The 13,174-nt window shown below is 38.3% G+C and overlaps 1 long non-coding RNA gene across 1 annotated transcript in view; it reads left to right on the top strand.

Annotated features, from left to right (window-relative positions):
- Positions 1–2,623: 2,623 nt before the first annotated feature.
- LOC309962293 overlaps positions 2,624–13,174 on the top strand; it is a 38,040-nt gene continuing 27,489 nt past the window's right edge. The window contains exon 1 of the long non-coding RNA XR_014326234.1: positions 2,624–2,997. This is a non-coding gene — a long non-coding RNA (uncharacterized lncRNA). The remainder of the gene's footprint in view (positions 2,998–13,174) is intronic.

Below are 13,174 nucleotides of genomic sequence, written 5' to 3'. Positions count from 1 at the left end.
TAACATCCCACTGTGTTAAAGAACGGCAGACCCTGATGTTTTGATTCAGTATCACACTCTCAGTTGGATAATCCTCTTTCTCCCTCCTCTGCCCTCACATATAATGCTTTCTTTTTCTTCCACAATGTAAATAACCTACTCTGCAGTCTGGTTACTTGAATGGATGTTTGTTTCAGAGACTTTAAGCTTTCTGAGGGCAGGGACCTTATTTTATTCATTCATTCTTCTAGTAATTTATTTATGCAGGGAATGTTTATTGTGGAATGATGATTCATTCCTGCTTTCAAGGATCTGATTATCTAGTAGAAGAGGAAAAATCATATATCAGTTTGTAAAGAACGTGTAACCTTAACATTGAGTCCTGGCAAAACGTTGTGTGAACACAGAGAAGAAAGCATCGCCTTGGCCCCTCCTGCACCTGTATCCTAATTTGTCTTCCTGCTTCTATACCTGACCCCCTAAAACCCAGTGTGCACTCAACAGCCAGAGAGGTTTATTAAACTATATTAGATTCTATCAGTCCTCTGCTTTAAATTTTCAATTTAAACTTCTTACAGGCCTTGCAAAGCCAGTGGGGTCTGGTGGCCGCCTTGCCCTCTGGCAGCACCTCAGTCACGCTGGCTTCTTTCAGTTCTTGGGAACCAGGCTTGCTCTCTAGCTTAGCGCCTTTGAATGAATGGTTCCTGGCTCTGCACAACTGGCTCCTTCTTGTCATTCAGAGTTCAGCTTAAGTGACTGGATTCCTGACATCCAGTGTCACTGAATGTCATATGGCCTGCCTAACCCTAACCATAATGAGTTAGCAACTCCCCTCCTGCCTTCTTCTTTCCTTCCTCCCACTGCCCTTCCCTTGGTCCCTTACTTCTTTCCTTCCTTCCCTCCCTCATCCATGCTTTCTTTTTTTTCTTTCTTAACTTTGTCTCTCTTTCTGCAGTAAAATGAAAGTTTCATCAGAACAGTGACCTTCTTCCCTCTCCCATCTCCCCGTTTCTGCCTCATAATAAGTGTTCAGTAAATACTCTTTGAGTGTATGAACAGATGAATAGAATTCTGAATGCTGCAGGCACTCCCTGGGTGGAACAGAGGGGGAGAAAAGAGAAAAGAGCACCTTATTCAAAGACACATAACAAGGGACTTCCCTCGTGGTGCAGTGTTTAAGAATCCTCCTGCCAATGCAGGGGACACAGGTTCGAGCCCTGATCCGGGAAGATCCCACATGTCATGAAGCAACTGAGCCTATGCGCCACAGCTGCTGAGCCTGTGCTCTACAGCCCATGAGCCACAACTACTGAAGCCCGCGCGCCTAGAGGCCGTGCTCTGCAACAAGAGAAGCCACTGCAATGGGAAGCCCGTGCACTGTAACGAAGAGTAGCCCCTGCTCGCCGCAACTAGAGAAAGCCCACGTGCAGCAACGAAGACCCAACGCAGCCAAAAATAAATATATTTATTAAAAAAAAAAAAAAAAAAGACACATAACAAGGACCAAGCGCGCTAAAAGTATTCAGGCACGGTCAGAACACAGGGTGTGAGCTGAGCTTGGAGAGATCAGGAAAATAAAAGGAGGTGAGAACTGAAAGGTTATATATAATAACACACAGGAATGCCGACTTCTGCCACTTTCTGACAGCAGGAAGAGAGGGAAGTGGCCTTGACAAAAGATACTGACAAATTTGGTCTGCTGTAATGACTCATTTCAGAGTTTTAACTTGAATTGGAAGTGTACTACTGAACTTGGCCAGTTGTGAGAAACATGTGTATAATCATTTTGTGTCACTTATTCATTTGACTCTTCCAACAAATCACTGTAAGCAGCAGCTTCATTTATGATTTTTTTTGTTTTTGCTTGAGCTTTGTTTATTATTTGTGAGGTTTCAAAACAATTTGGGGAGACAGTGAAAAGGCTTTCATTCATTTTGATAACTTCCTCATTTGTAAAATGGGAACAATAATAACGCTTATCTCAAAGGGTATTTGTAAGACTTAAATGACTTTATAAAGTGCTTAGGGCAGTTCTTAATGTAATAATTGTTAGCCTTTATCATCATGATAATCGTTTGCTGCTCTCATGAAGAGAAACATAATGTAACTTTATTGAAGCAATTTTACACTAGGTTCAAAACACTGCTGTAGATGTGTTTACATTTTGCTGGAGAGACACTGCCGTTTTGCATTGTGAAGGCGTTGCTTGATAATGATGATTGATATCATTTCTTGCGTGTTTTTTAAACAGAGTATAAATGAGGACCACTCAATTAACTGTGTCAAGCCCACTGTTTAAGAACAATGCGAGGGCCAGAATATACCAGGCAGATACTGCATAAAAGTGAAAGAGAAATCTCAACAGAAACAGTGCTCTCTAGGATGAATAGAGCATGTTTTCCTGGCAGCCGGGTCCTGACGTTTTAATCCATTTGGCGAGCCCACCGCAGTGGCCCAGACTCTGTCTGTGGCTCTAGCCCTGCTCCCCAAGATTCTAGGCTCCTTGTGGCCTGTGGTTCTGCAACTCAGCTGGTCGGGAGGGCAGGAAGGAAGGGTGGACCCGCTTGACATTTCCTGTCTTGCTGTGAGTCACTGATACCAACTACTTTTCTTGCACTTCTCTGCCTACTATCCGGAGAGCAGGAATGCGGCCACAGAAGTCAAACCGGAACCATCCTCTGCGTCATGATAACGGCTCTCACGCGGTTAACTAGTGTGGTCTGCACCGATATCAGGGGGCACACCCTCCCTGTGCAGGCAAGGAACTGAAGGATGGGCTCGCCATTACATTATCCTTTGTGAGAAGAGGATGGTGACACTTAGGAGAAAGAAAATCCTCCTGTATCACTTTGGTGCAGTGGAAAGGAGTCTCATTTTGGAGAAGGAAGACAAAATTTCCAGTTCTGACTCGGCTGGGAAAGATTGTAAGCCCGTCTCACACCTGCTTCCCTTCTACTCCCTGCCTGCCTGCCTGCATTGCCAACAAACTGAAGTTGAATATGGGGTTTTGAGATTCCTGTAAGTAAATGCCTTAAAAATAAAAATTTTAAAGTAATTCTTGCTTGTGGAGTATAACGTGAACGGGATTAATCTTTGTAGGAAAAGTCTGTCGGGGGGCATGATGACAGTTGTACTACTTAACTGCTAAGCTTGCTGGGAGGATCAGTAATAATAATAATAATAGCTACTGAGCACTTGTCTTACATTGGATATTATACTTTATATACATTATTGCTATTCCTCACAACACCCCACAACAAGCACCCCATTCTACCAGCTGCCTTGAAAGGGGATGATGTATACGATAGTGCTTTGAAAATAGTAGTCATTAAATAAAAGTATTTTTATATAAAGGTATAATTAACATTAGTAAAAATTCCAGGGGCAATATTTTACTTAGGTTACAAAGAGCATGAGCTATGGAGTTACACACAACTAGGTTCAAACACCATTTTACCCCATAGCTATTGCTAAGTCTCTCTGGGCCTCAATTTCCTCCTCTGCAAAATGGGTACAATAACAGCTACCTCTTATGATTATAGCAATCACAAGGACTATTTGTAAGAATTCCACATCTTTGTATTTGACACAATAGGTTCACCCCAAATATGGACTCCCCTTTCTTTTCCATTTTTCCTCAAGGTAATAGAAATAAGACAAAGATCTTTAGAATCATTAATTAGGTATTTGAAAATTTTTCAGAGTGCCTACAGCAATACTGAGGAAGAGGAAGGACAAGTATAAGAAAGAGGAATAACAGAATAGTATAAATGAAGGAGTTTGCTGACCATGAGGAAAATAGTCTGATTGTTCTCATAAAGTGTATTTGGAAGTAACTTTGTATCAGAGACTTGAAAAAAAGTTGTGATGGAAGAGGAATTATTAAAAATGCATTTTATTTTCTTTAACACTGTCTGATCATAACAATATAACTTGATTCTAGGGTTCTGGTAGGGAAGTTGTTATGAATTCAGTTGTAGGAATGAATTTAAATTGCTAGTCATTGAGTAGCTGCCTCAGAAACCAGAAACCTGGCCTGTCATACTGAGTATTCACTGGAGGAGAGAGATTAAGCTGTATAGTGGTCACTGCTGTGCAGTAGAGAATTAGATATTTTCAATATTTTACTTTGTTCACACAATTAAACTTTTTATCCATGAGAGCTGGATCAGTTCTCAAGATGGTAACTATTTTATTAAACAAACAGCTCCTTTTCTCAATCTCTTGCTAACTTTACACTTCAGAGTAGAAAATAACAAGTCAGTATCTTTTCTATATCAGTGCAGGTTAGATTCAGTACACTTCATGATATTCTCTACTTTTCATGGACACTTTTATGAATGTGGAGTTTGTTAGTACACTTGAAAGACTGCTTGTGTTGAAAGAAAAACAGTCTTGAGAACTATCTCAGCAAACACACCGGCACCACCCTGTTATATGCCTGAAGCATCATAGTTTTCTGTTCAGGCAAGCTTTGTAGAGATTTGAGCACCGTATCATTGTGTTAGCCCTAAATACTTAAGTACATAAGTAGCATTCTTTTCCACAATTTTGGAAACATAAAACACTGGGTTCTAATTATATCTGCACATCTAAAAATAAAGTATACTTTGCAAAGGAAAGACACAAAGACCAGAAGATACATTCTTAAATAGTAACAAACTTTTTACTACAAGGTCTTCATTTTATTTCACAGTTATCTCCTAACAAAATTCTTACTCTCTTTGTACCTACAATCTCTGCTATGGAAATGGCTTCAGTTATGGGTGGTAAATACAAAACTATCTGACAAATTGAGTGTATGACCCTGATAATTATCTTGTATAGTATGGTGTCAGGTACTGAGTTGCATTTTCCTACAGTAGTTGATAGTTACTGAGTACATATTTGATAAAGAGTTTAAAAGGTATTATCCAGAAAAATGAGTCCACGTCTTTAAAAAGGATAGAGGGGGATAAAAGGAAATGAGTGAAACGTAGTGTAGCTTTTAGAAGCAGTTTATAAGATCTTTGTGTGAGCCACATTTAACTAATGGCAGCAGTGTTGGTTGTAGCTTTCATTATTCATGGATATGCTGAGGACATAACATAAAAGTATTTTTTTAAAGTATTTTAATGCTACTAATATTGCTAAGCTTAACATGAGTTTCTCAATCATGAAAGGGGATTTTCTACTTGTTTAGTTCCTTATTCTTACACTAAATATAAGCTGTGATTTTTTTTTCATATTTTGGTTATTTGATATCCCTATCCACACAATACAGGATCCACATCTAAGGAACAGAAGTTTGCTAGTGAGTCACATGGAAAAGAAACTTGAGTGTTTTTCAAGGCGAAGGAATTTTACAGTAATAATGTAAAACAGGCAAACTCAACCTTGCCTCATCTCTGAGTTTTTTTTTCCTCCCTTCCCCTTAATCTTCCATATGTTACATAAACTAAATTTAGAGAGGTTTTTCATTTTCAAAATAATTATGTTTAACACGGGAAGCAAAATAGGTCAATTTTGAAAAGTGATTTTTTCTTCTTCTACTGGTTTTCATTATAAAATTAGAAAGACACCCTTACAGTTCCCAAATCCACACAGTTGAAACGTCTACTGAAGGAGTTAAGGTGGAAGTAAGGCTTAGGCCGTAAAAGACCCCGTAGTTCTTAGAGAATTGGAGTTCTTACTTAGATCCTGAATTTGGAATTTCCCTTCTACTATTAACCTTCTACTTCTTTTACTATTTAACCCAAAAGTCCATCTCCCCTGTCAGAGTGAGGCCTCATTCCTCCCATGAATGTTCCAGCTTGGTGCTTGGCTTTCTGACTGCATAGGTACAGTCTTGGTCCAAATCAGCCTCTCCAGCCTTCTGTGACAGAGCCACATGGCGGTGCAGTGGTTCTCAAACTTTAATGTGCATCAGAACCACCTGGAGAACTTGTTACAACACAGCTTACTGGGCATCACCCCTGGAGTTTCCGATTCATTGGTCTGGGGCGGTGACTAAGAGGTAGCATTTCTAACAAGTTCTCACATGATGCTGATGCTGCCAGTTGGAAACCACCAGTGTGATGCAAAGTGCCCCAGACCGAAAGCTGAGAAATCTTGCCTTCATCTAGTTTCATAATTTCCCTCCACAAATACACTAATGTGTGACCTCTGGGCCTTATATATTTTTGTTGTTTTTAAAACAAAAGAAGTTTGAGCCGGTAAACTCTTGCTCAGAATTTCCCAATAACGGTATTTTGTTATCTTGATTATTAACTAGTCTTCTAATGTTTCTCACCCTCTTTTTATATAGCAAATTCCCACTCTTTAGCAAGCCTTTCTGCTTGCTGAAGCATCGTTTAATTTATTGCTTATGAAATAGTTTAAACTGACCCATGGGCTCTAAGTGAGCCGTTTTCCATCTCCAGTTGCCTCCTTCACCCAGAAAAACTGTGCAAAAGCTCTATAGCATCTTCTTCTGGAACCAGATGGCTCTCACACAACCATGAATAAAGTTAACACGTAAAAACCTATCATTTTTGTGGTAGTACCAAACTGATTTTTACCTCCAGTTAGTCAATCACTTTTAGCAGAGGGAAAGCAGATGACAACATTGGGATCCTTGTGAAAAACAGACAACGTCCAGAAGATACTTAAGGCTGTCCTAGCTCCAAGCTGGGGAAAGATCATTTCCCTGGGGCTTAATTCCATTTTATACTTCGCCTTCTAACTTCATTTCTCAGTTTATTACTCATTACTGATAATTCTGCGTTTGACTCTGGTTGGTCAAGATTTTGAAATGGCAAACCATGTATTATTTTCATTTAAATTTGCTTCAGGGTTAAAGGAGTCTGAAGATCACTGTTTTTTGACAGGAGAATCATCTAGATGTACATTCCAACAGATATGGAATTCCTTTCCTTTATTATCCACATCTGCTTTATGTAATCCAACCTTCTCCTAGCACTGAGAGACAACCATCTACCCATAATTTGCAAATTTCTATTCTGCTGAATACCGTCCTGCCTGGTTTTCGTAAGAATATTCCTACTGTTATTCTCTTGAGCATTAAAAGCAAGTATAAGCCAAGAGACATACTATGCATATATTAATTAAAAAAAAACAAAAGCCAAGTCTAATAACACAAGACAGCTGCTTGCTAAGGGGCACTGCCACCATCAACACCCTCATTCCCAAAGCTTCACCTGTTATCTCATAGTCCTCCATCTGGTTCTTATCTACCTACCTTTCAATAGGATTTCCAGCTCCTGGGGGCAGGAATCCTGTAATACATCTTTTGCATCCTTCCTAGTGTCTAATGGAGTACTGAGCATCACATGGATATCCAATAAGCAATTGCTGAGTCATGCCGAATTGAATTAAAAATGCCCATATTCCTGGTGCTAATGAAGGAAGCAACTGAACCTACCCCTGCTCTCCACAGTCTGAGAATTATCATCAAAAGTAAGGATTATCAGATAAATGAAGATTACCAGGAAGGAAAAGCCAAAGACCAATGAAAAATAGTGCAAAGAAGGGTTACAAGAAAGATAACTCCCCTTTAACCTAGTCGTCTCTCTGCTGCAAAAAGGGAATGTTTGGTAAATGTTTGGTGAAAGTTATAGCCCACATGGTCTATTGTGATTGTCACATGTACCAGCAGCATAGAGCAAAACAACTTTTTTTTAGGCCTGAATTTCTAATAAAAAAGTTTAGTGTTTATTTCTTTGATTCTATGATTAGTAAGCTTGTGTATAAATAATGAAAAGTGCTTCTCCAAGTCCATGACTAATTCCTAAATATTAATTCAGTGCTCAGACACTAGTTTTTACTGCACATTTTCCTCCCTAATGTAAACCTTGTGAGTGTCATGTGCAGGAAGTAGGACAGAGAACAGAGGTCTTCTGTTAACTTTAGTGCTATTACATGGACTTCCTTGAGGACTGTGTGTTGGGTTCCACGTTCTACAACCGTGAATAGTCATCTTTACCATGCCTTGGCTAGCTGCTGGTTTTTAAAATCTACTTTTGAATCTCTTGCTTTTTAGAGTCGTATTATAAAATCTGTCACTTTATACATTTTTTTTTCCCCAGTGTCCAGTGGAGTCATGAGCATCTTGTGGGTTTCCAATTAACAATTTAATCATGTTGAACTGAATTTAAAAAATTTAAAAGGAATTTAAAAATACTATTCTTTGTTTCCAGGATGAAAGTTTTGCATGGCATCTATGGTATAATCGAACAATTATTACAAACTAAATTATTACAAGCTAAATATCATAAAATATTGAAAAAATATTGTAACCAAAGATTGTCATTGCATACAAACACAGACACACCTTTGCCACTTCCTATAACATATTTGTCTTATAGTTTTTATATAAAGATTTTATGTAAAAGCATTAACCACATTTTTTGAAAAGTATTTGGAATTCTTTGTTGTGTACAAATACTAAGGTAGGACCACATGGGACCCACTGTTTTGGCTTTTGAAAAAGTAAACTCAATTTTTCCAGTAAGTCTATGGACATTACATGGTATGTACATATGTTGGCTCGATAGATAACTTTACTTGTAGGGTTGGTCCAGTAACAAATCAAAGTCTTAAAAAAAAAATTAATGTCTTGACACCACCCCACCTCAACTTTAAGGAATTCTCTGTAATAATGAATTTTCACCCTTTATAATAAAGATTTTCTTCTCATGCAGATGGTGGTATTTTGAATGAACACAAGTGTATATAAAAGATCAATAGGAAATAAAGTTATACCTATATGAAAGGTGCTTTTCTCTAAATAACAAAAATTGGACTATAAAATAAAGATGATGGTTTTAGTTTTCTAAGTTCTCCCTCTTGTAATTTCATTGGCCCTTGTTTGGCAAAATGAAAATTGAAAATTAGCCTTCGTTGTTTTATTATACATACATATATCTTGCAATCCACTTGATAGGACATTTCATCAGACTGTTGTTGTGACTAGAAGTTTGGGATTGTTTAGCAAAACCAGGAGTTTGGGATTGTTTAGCAAAACTGAGCTGGGATCAGGCCTGTTTTGCTGTGCTCACAGACCTGATTAACTGCCACTTTTCATATACAGTAGAACCTAAAGCAGTGGTTTCCAAAGCATGGCCTGAGAATCATCTAAGAAGCTTGTAATTATGCATATACCCAGGCCCCACATGGACCAACAGAATCAGAACCTCTGGGTGCAGGGCCTGGAGATTTACATTTACACAAGTGTCCCACGTGATCATTACGCTCACCAAATTTGAAAGCCAGTAACTGCAGGCTCACACTTAATAATTAAAAAATATACAACTCATCTTTTGGTTAAAAAAAAAAAAAGATTAGTTTGGTAAAATTTATCTTTCGGTTTTATATTTGCTTTGCCTCTCCATTCAGTGTGCTTCCGTTATTTTCTGCTCTCCTTTTCTCTCTCCTCTTACTAAAGTAAGTCTCAGAATTTTAGAACTACGTGCGATTAGAATCCTTTGGTTACAAGCAGCAGAATCTAATTCTGAATGAGTTAAGCTAAAATAAAATTTATTGCAATTTATGGAGTAGCTCATAAGTCAAAAAGAAATCTGAAGGCACAGTGTTAAGAAAAAGTATATATGAGTTAGAGTAGAGTAAGAAGGACCTACCGTCTTCACTTCCTGTGTCATTTTATTCACATTACATTTAAAAAGTATAGGCTTTGTCTACCATGGTCCTGTTCCCATATCTTGGCCAGGAGAGGGAGTGTAGCTTAGGAGTGCTTTCCAGAACTGTATCTAGTGACTGAGGGGTAGATCTCTAAAGCAAAATAGTAGTACCTTTACAAGAAGACTGAAGAAAGATTTCCATGTGGTCAAAAATGATAGATTCACCATGATGCAGAAAACTTTAGAATACTGAATGTGAAGTCGTCATTTTAATCATAAGTCACCTAATTTCTGAGAGTTAGTTAACAAATACTTATTACACAACTAGTACTCTGAGTCAGGTGCTATATTAGGTGTTAGGGAAATAATAACAAAGTTACTAGAGGTCAGGGCAACAAATTAAGGCAAATAGTAGGTGGGCTAGTTTAGATTGAATATGTTTATAATCGGAAGTCTCTAATCAGGACTAAGGGAAGAGCCTGTTTATGTAAATAAAAGTCTGAATCAGATGCCTTTTCAATGGACTGTTGTTTCCATTAACTAAGGAAGGCAGGTAAACACTGTTTGCCTGCTGGGTGTTCTTACCGGGACTTAAGGAATAGATATCCGGGCTTGCAATTTGTATAGTAGTGGATTAAATAATTATTGAATGAATAAAATGACCTGATTACAAGTTTTTCTCTCAGTTAAGTAGGAGAGTAGTCTTTCTGAAATTATTTTGTGTTATATTACGTTACATTATTTATTTGAACAGACCCCATCGTTTCAACCAACTTTTATTGAGCACCTAATGTGTGCTAGCTACTGGGGATACAGATTGTTCCTGCACTCAGGGAGTTCACATTCACTTTCAGGGAGTGCCTTTATTCAGCAATAAAGCAAACTTTAGCCTGGTTGTATATTAACTTATCACAAGTTCAATGATTTGCCCTCTTAACTTGTTTTTGCAACAGGTGGTCCTGCCAGCAATGCTCCAGTCCCCAGTCACTCCACTAATCAACACAGATTCATCCTTCATGTTTGACATAAAAAGACCCTCTGGGTCGAGTTCTCTTGCTTCCCCTAAAATTTAAGTCTCCTATGGCATTTTATGCCAATACTTCCATCCCATAATTGCTTACCTGCCTTGCTCCCCACTAGACCTTAACTTCTTCATCTTCCAGGAGCCTAGAGCCTCCATAGACAATGTCTTAAGTTTCAACCACCATTTATACTCTGAGAAAGCTCAAAGCTATGTCTCCAGTTCAGAAATATCTGTTAATTTCTGGATTTATACAGCCTACTGCACACACAGAATTCCCAAATCTGATCTCGCTGATCATTTCCTCATTTGTTTCCTCCTCTTGGAATCCTCAATTTGGGTGAAGGGAACTGCCTTCTATCTAGTTTTTCAAGACAGAAAATTGGAATCTCCTCTGCCTCTTCCATCTCCTCCTCCTTCCACATGAATTCAGAATTCCTCACCTTAATATATTTCTACACCACCCACTCTACTGCATTCCCCCTGTCACCACCTTTGTTCAAGCAAGCATGATTTTTTTGTTTGTTTTTAACGTTTTTATTGGAGTATAATTGCTTTACAATGGTGTGTTTCTGCTTTAGTGAATCAGTTATACATATACATATATCCCCATATCTCTTCCCTCTTGCGTCTCCCTCCCTCCCACCCTCCCTATCCCACCCTTCTAGCTGGTCACAAAGCAAAGAGCTGATCTCCCTGTGCTATGCGGCTGCTTCCCACTAGCTATCTATTTTACATTTGGTAGTGTATATATGTCCATGCCACTCTCTCACTTTGTCCCAGCTTACCCTTCCCCCGCCCCGTGTCCTCAAGTCCATTCTCTACTAGGTCTGCATCTTTATTCCTGTCTTGCCCCTAGGTTCTTCATGACCATTTTTTTTTTTTTTAGATTCCATATATATGTGTTAGCATACAGTATTTGTTTTTCTCTTTCTGACTTACTTCACTCTGTATGACAGACTCTAGGTCCATCCACCTCACTACAAATAACTCAATTTCGCTTCTTTTTGTGGCTGAGTAATATTCCATTGTATATATGTGCCACATCTTCTTTATCCATTCATCTGTTGATGGACACTTGGGTTGCTTCCATGTCCTGGCTATTGTAAATAGAGCTGCAATGAATATTCTGGTACATGACTTTTCTTGAATTATGGTTTTCTCAGGGTATATGCCCAGTAGTGGGATTGCTGGGTCGTATGGCAGTTCTGTTTTTAGTTTTATAAGGAACCTCCATACTGTTCTCCATAGTGGCTGTATCAATTTACATTCCCACCAACAGTGTATGAGAGTTCCCTTTTCTCCACACCCTCTCCAGCATTTATTGTTTGTAGATTTTTTGATGATGCCCATTCTGACTGGTGTGACATGATATCGCATTGTAGTATTGTTTTGCATTTCTCTAATGATTAATGATGTTGAGCATTTGTTCATGTGTTTCTTGGCAATCTGTATCTCTTCTTTGGAGAAATGTCTATTTAGGTCTTCTGCCCATTTTTGGATTGGGTTTTTTGTTTTTTTGATACTGAGCTGCATGAGCTGCTTGTAAATTTTGGAGATTAATCCTTTATCAGTTGTGTCATTTGCAAATATTTTCTCCCATTCTGAGGGTTATCTTTTCATCTTGTTTACGGTTTCCTTTGCTGTGCAAAAGCTTTTAAGTTTCATTAGGACCCATTTGTTTATTATTTTTATTTCCATTTCTCTAGGAGGTGGGTCAAAAAACGATCTTGCTGTGAAACATGTTACAGAGTGTTCTGCCTATGTTTTCCTCTAACATTTTGATAGTGTCTGGCCTTACATTTAGGTCTTTAATCCATTTTGAGGTTTTTTTTCTGTATGGTGTTAGGGAGTGTTCTAATTTCATTCTTTTACATGTAGCTTTCCAGTTTTCCCAGCACCACTTATTGAAGAGGCTGTCTTTTCTCCATTGTATATTCTTGCCTCCTTTATCAAAGATAGGGTGACCATATGTGCATGGGTTTATCTCTAGGCTTTCTATCCTGTTCCATTGATCTATCTTTGTGTTTTTGTGCCAGTCCCATACTGCCTTGATTACTATAGCTTTGTAGTATAGTCTGAAGTCCGGGAGCCTGATTCCTCCAGCTCCATTTTTCTTTCTCAAGATTGCTTTGGCTATTCGGGGTCTTTTGTGTTTCCATATAAATTGTGAAATTTTTTGTTCTAGTTCTGTGAAAAATGCTGGTGGTAGTTTGATAGGGATTGCATTGAATCTGTAGATTGCTTTGGGTAGTAGAGTCATTTTCACAATGTTGATTCTTCCAATCCCAAGAACATGGTATATCTCTCCATCTATTTGTGTCATCTTTAATTTCTTTCATCAGTGTCTTATAATTTTCTGCATACAAGTCTTTTGTCTCCTTAGGTAGGTTTATTCCTCGGTATTTTATTCTTTTTGTTGCAATGGTAAATGGGAGTATTTTTGTAATTTCACTTTCAGATTTTTCATCATCAGTGTATAAGAATGCAAGAGACTTCTGTGCATTAATTTTGTATCCTGCTACTTTACCAAATTCATTGATTAGCTCTAGTAGTT

The sequence above is a fragment of the Leucopleurus acutus genome (assembly GCF_964270905.1).
Source record: "Leucopleurus acutus genome assembly, chromosome: 5".
Lineage (NCBI taxonomy): Eukaryota > Metazoa > Chordata > Mammalia > Artiodactyla > Delphinidae > Leucopleurus > Leucopleurus acutus.
The sequence above is the reverse complement of the archived record's forward strand: the minus strand, read 5'-3'. Positions and strand labels throughout refer to the sequence as shown.